This window comes from Microtus oregoni, unplaced genomic scaffold, assembly GCF_018167655.1.
Source record: "Microtus oregoni isolate MIOR12 unplaced genomic scaffold, Mior012 000041F_ref0000270, whole genome shotgun sequence".
NCBI lineage: Eukaryota > Metazoa > Chordata > Mammalia > Rodentia > Cricetidae > Microtus > Microtus oregoni.
Window position 1 is genome coordinate 1292283 of NW_024543208.1, and position 6284 is coordinate 1298566.

A 6284-nucleotide genomic window follows, 5' to 3' on the forward strand; every position below is an offset into this window, starting at 1 on the left:
TAGATCTAGGCTAGGTAAATGTTTATAAGTTCATTTGGAGACAGTGGCTGCTTTGGATTGAATCTCTTGTCCCACCTACCAAATTAATATTGCAAAAATCCAGTCTTTAATGTATTTTGTAACTAGTTTTTTTTTTCTTTCCTGATTTGAATCACTTAGCAGAGGGAGCAGAAAAAGCTGTAAAAATTCAGAGGAAGAAGGGAGGAGTGTAAGTCTCAGGAAGCTAAGGAATTTATAACTATCAAGAAACTCACAAAGTTATTGGACCCATGATGTCTTACCCCTGGGTTATTCAACCTTTAAGCAATTAGTGGGGAAGAGGAAACCCATGAGTAGAGCGTTGTCTGTCCTGCATGGAATTTAAGTGATTCAGTCTTCAAGACTTGACTCCTGTGCTGGGTATGTGAGACTTTACTATGATGTAGATGCATTTAAATCAACTGTGCTCCTGTAAATAACCAACCCCTCACACATTCTCCTAAGTAACCACGAGTAAATTCATAGATCCACCTCCTCCCAAGTAAACGAGTGAGCCTTAGTTAAAGCCAACATTGAGATATCAGTTACAAGATTATCACCCAAAAGACAAAGATGGCAACTATTGTTGGGGTGCCAAAAAAAAAGAATACTTATTTATACTGTTGATGGGATTGTAAATCAGTGATTGTATCATGGAAAAGAATATAGCATTCCATGAAAAATTAGAAAATAGCACTGTTGCGTTCTTTGCCAACGTATTCAAAAGATCTAAAATATGGTATCAAGGACTTTTTTGAAGGATGGATGGACAAATTATAGTTTATTATAGGATATCATTATCTCTCTAAAATGACTTCATGCCTTCCATAACACAGATAGAACTGCACTATTAATTTTCATATGAAATAAATCTGACCTAAAGAAAAATACTGTATGATCTTAAATATGAGGAATCTAAGGAAAAGCAGAATATTTAGAGAGGAAGTTAGTAGTTACTGGGATAGGGTTTAGGAATGCTACATGTAAACAATATAAAGCTATAGCTATGGAGGGGAAAAGGGTCTAGAGAGCTGACTTTAAGAAGGAGGACTAGTCACCAGTTCGATCTACTGAAGCATTTTATGCCATTAGATTACTGCATGTGGTCTTACCACATGCATACACATCAGCCCACAGAAAATGATGGATTGTGTTAATTTGCTTGACTATATTAACTATATTACTTCATTATAACTGTACACCATGTTGCACACATTGGTTTGCATAATAATTTTTGAGGTTTCAATATTTTATTCAAGCTTTATTTGAAGTGGTATTAATTACAGCACTTGACCAGGAGGAACTAAATCTACACAAAATGAAAGATTCTATAAGTTTCATATTAAACTGCTAAAAAATAGAGTTGTGAGGGCTATAACAGAAGCCACTTTTATTCCTAGTTTTGTCATGGTATGACCCGTGACAACAATCACCTGCCCAACTCAGAACTGGAGATCCCACAAGCTATTCCATATTCTGGTGTAAAGCAAAAACAAATAAATAAAAAGTAAATAAATAAATAAATAAATAAGAAAACTGCACCAAAACAACTCAAAGAACAAAGTCCTGAATAACCAGCTCCGTTATGCCCACCTGCTACACCCTAAAATGGCATAAAAGGAATAGCTAACCACACCCTGAAGACTAATTTTGTTATAAAATAGGTAACACGGCAAGGAAATCTGTCCAAAAAAAGTCCTTTTCATATAGGTGTGCACATACTTCTCAGCAGTTAGGATTAAGACACCAAGGTTCGATGATCAGGAAGTCACAATTTCACTTATAGACTCCATTCAGATTTACAAAGGCCAGCACATTCTCAGTTTCTACTCACTGTCAGGTATCTCTAGAGGGGCTCCTCTCAACCCATATCTACAGCTAAAAGGACTCTTTCTGAAATGGGGTTTCTGATGTACCTCTAAAATGGTAAACACCATAAAACCGAGTTGTCCTTAGACTGGACATCTAATGTGAATTTATCAATTCTCGCATCTGGAATACACAACATTAGAAGGTACACTAAATTCTAAAGGCAGCTATGCTGCAAGACAGTTTAATATTAACGATGGAGCAATATTCATGTATGGTTAGAATTTCAGTCCTAAACCAAGCTTATGGTCACCTGCATTGATGTTCTTGCCATCCATCAGAGCCGGCAGCTTCATTTGGTATGTGCCTTTAGGGTCTGCCTGCATATACACTAAACAGGTAGAGCTGTTCCTTTGGCCAAAAAGAGACATCAGGATTGAGCTGATGCTTGGCTGCTATTCCAAAGTGAGCATTACTGTTTCCTTTGTCCAACCAAGATTGACAGCAGCCTCCAAATTCTTGTTCACCCTCTGGTAAATGGAGCTACTAAGCTCTTTCCCATTGTTCATATTAGCATGGACTTTTTCCCTTGTTGTAGCAGACTGCAAATTTGCTCTCGGTTACTCGGGACATTGCTATCTCAAGATTCACCTGGTAGCCAGGTAGCTAAGCCTCATCTCCAAGCACCAGTGCACCCCATGATTGAGGGCCCAGCAATGTCAAAGTCCTCATCACATGCCAGGCTGATAAGCTTACTTTTGTACTCTGTTGTGGTTTTAGTCCCCCCCCCCCCCCATATTAGGCAAGAAGGATGAATCAAAGGTCAGCTTCAGTCTACCTGCCACCGGGTCTCCCTTTGTGATTTCAGTGCATGGGATCTTATCTTTGTTCCCCTTTCCTGTCAAGATCAACCCATACTCTATCCATCTGTACTTGGTTTCCAGACTGTAGTTCATTTTGATGGTCTCTGTGTTGGTGGAGTGTGGACTGGTAAATTCCTCCATTGTTTGATATCATTTTCAAATTAAGCTTTATAAAGCCAAAGCCACAGCCCTTGGTGAAACATCTCTGGGAGACTTATCAAAATCAGTCTATGCTGTAGGAATAGCCATCTTCTCAGAGAAAGTGTCTGCAGGAACAGGGGAACCTGTGGCTGGGATTGCAGTGAGGAAGCTTGGAATATGGGGTGGTTTGCATAATTATTTTTAAAAGGTGTCCATATCTATACATTCCAAAGCACCAAGCAAATAAAGTCATCAGGAAGCACAGATATTCAGATGGGAATGGAGTCTATTTGTAATGTATATATGTGTACATATGGGGTAAATGTAAACTATGAAGTCACAATACGCTGTTGGAAAGCTATATGCTATGGAATCTAAAGTATGATCAAGGTACTTGCTTTACAACATGCAACAGCAGAAGCTATGGGATATGCTGGTAGACCTCAAAAAAAGTACAACAAATAGAATGGTGTAAATAATGAGTTTGGAAACAAAAGTCATCTTTCTATTAGAAACAACAGCCATTCTAAATACAGCTTTTTATATGAGCATTTTCCTGAACATATAATATAAAATGGGAGCATAGAGAAAGAAAAGAAGTAAATTCACAGAGAGGATAGACTTGCTGCTATTAAAATAAGCAGGAGAAAGAAGAGAATATAAGGGGCTTTAAAGGATAATAACTAACTTAATATATAATACCCAATGTTATTAAACAATACTGTATCAAAAGCAAGAGAAAATACATTATTTATAGTAATATAGGGCAAACAATCAAATTATAGGATGGGACATAAACAAATCTTAATTTATGAAACTGTTTAGAAATTTTTAATCACTAGCAAATGCTATCAACACTAAAAAAAAAACAGGTAATTTCCAATATTCCATTGGTTTGAAAATTAAGTGATGTAATTCTAAATAGTTATCCAATCAAAGGGAAATAATCACAAAAAGTGTGTTTTTATTTGTATGCTGCTTTGGTAAAGCTACAACAAAGGCAAATTAGAGAAGAAATTGTACTTGAATTTATAGTTCCAGAGAGGCAAGAGCCATCCAGGGCAGGGACAAAGAGGTTAGAACAGGAACAAGGTATAAAGGCCTCCCATCAAAAGCATAAACAGGAAATAGTGGTGGTAAATGAGTATTTAGCAAATTTGTTTTTAAAAGCCTGGCGATCTTGTCTGCTTCCAATTTTCAAGAGGATCTATATATGTTTTTATTTGGGTTCACGTTATTACTTAGCTTCTCTAGCATCACAAACAATAGATCAATGTCCTCTGTTTATGGCTAGAATCCACTAATGAGTGAGTATATACCATATTCATATTTTTGGGTCTCGATTATCTACTCAGGATAGTGTTTTCTATTTCTATCCATTTGCATGCAAAATTCAAGATGTCATTGTTTCTTACCACTGACTAATATCTAATGTATAGATGCACCAAACTTTCTTTATTTATTCTTCCATTGAAGGGTATCTAGGTTGTTTCCAGGTTCTGGCTATTACAAATAATGCTGCTATGAACATAGTTGAACAAATGCTTTTGTAGTATGATTGGGCATCTCTTGGGTATATTCCCAAAAGTGGTATTGCTGGATCCTGAGGTAGGTTCATTCCCAATTTTCTGAAAACCACTACATTGATTTCCAAAGTGCTTGCATAAGTTTGCATTCCCACCAGCAATGGATGAGTGTTCCCCTTGCTTCATATCCTCTCTAGCATAGGTTATCATTGGTGATTTTGAGTTTAGCCATTCTGACAGGTGTAAGATGGCATCTCAAAGTTGCTTTGATTTGCATTTCCCTGATAGCTAAGGAAGTTGAACATGTCCTTAAGTATCTTTTGGCCATTTGAAATTCTTCTGTTCAGAAATTTATCTGAATTCTCTGTTCAGATCAGTACCCCATTTTTAATTGGGTTATTTAGAATTTTAATGTCTAGTTTCATGAATTCTTTATATATATTTTAGAGATCAAACTTTTGTCTTATGTGAAGTTGGTGAAGATCTTCTCCCATTCAGGCAAAAGTTGAGAGCATGGGGTGGGGGTGGAGTGAGGGATGGGGAAAGTGGGAGAGAGAAGGGAGAAGGGGAGGGTTGGGGAGAGTTTGGGGGAGTGGGATGGTTGAGATGGAGGAAGGATGGATATAGAAGCAAGGAAGAAGATATCTTAACTAAGGAAGCCATTTTGGGGTGGGCAAAAGGCTTGGATCTAGAGAGGTTCCCAGGTGTCCATGGAATTTCCCCAGCTATGACCCTGAGCAGTGGAGGAGAGGATGCCTGAACTGGCCTTGTCCTGTAGTCAGACTAATGACTATCTTGAATTCTGCCATAGAACCTTCGCCCAGGGACAGATGGAGATAGAGACAGAGACCCACATTGGAGCACTGGACTGAGCTCCCAAGGTCCAGTTGAACAGCAGAAAGAGGGAGAATATGAGCAAGGAAATCAGTGTCACGAGAGGTTGGTCCACCCACTGAGACTGTGCTTGATCTAATGGGAGCTCACCAAATCCAGCTGGACTGGGACTAATGGAGCATGGCATCAAACTGGACCCTCTGAATGTGGCTGATGATTCACAAGGAAATCAGTGTCACGAGAGGTTGGTCCACCCACTGAGACTGTGCTTGATCTAATGGGAGCTCACCAAATCCAGCTGGACTGGGACTAATGGAGCATGGCATCAAACTGGACCCTCTGAATGTGGCTGATGATTGGGGCAGACTGAGGGGCCAATGATAATGGCATTGGGATTTGTCTCTACTGCATGTACTGGCTTTTTGGGATCCTATTCTCTTTGGATGCATACCTTCCTAACCCTGGATGGAGGGGGTAGGGCCTTGGACTTCCCACAGAGCAGGGTACCCTGCCCTCTCTTAGGACTGGACGGGGAGGGGAGGAGGGTGAGTGGGGGAGCAGGAGAGAAGTGGGAGGAAGGAAGGAAGTAAAAACTTAGAATGGTATTATTTATAAAGTAATAAAATAAATAAAAAAATTTAAAAGCCTGCTCTCAATAATTTACTTCAGCCAGCAGTTCCCACAACCTAAAAGTCTCCAAAGAGTGCCACCACCTGGGGATCAAATTCTAAGTCTTTGGTGAGTTACTATTCTAATTCAAGTAACAATACAGACTAAAGGATGTTTTGTACTGTACAATCTTAGTATGGCATCTCAGAATTTGTTGAACGGACAGAAAGCACTGCTTGAGGGGGGGGCAAAGTTTGAAATACACAATTCCGAAGTGAATAAAACATAGCAGTTAAGAATGAGAAATAAAGATCAGAAACATAGATAGATAGATAGATAGATAGATAGATAGATAGATAGATAGACATATACATGTATGCAAGAAGAGATTTAAAAAGCTAAAAATGATTCTTAGAAATAACTACTACAAGAGTAACAATAAAATTAAGAAAACACAAGATACAAATAATAAGAAGGACGGTTG

General features: G+C 38.6%; 1 pseudogene; it reads right to left on the reverse strand.

The window, feature by feature from the left end:
• Positions 1 to 2105: 2105 nt before the first annotated feature.
• LOC121433883 lies at positions 2106 to 2939 on the reverse strand (annotated as a pseudogene).
• Positions 2940 to 6284: the final 3345 nt, after the last annotated feature.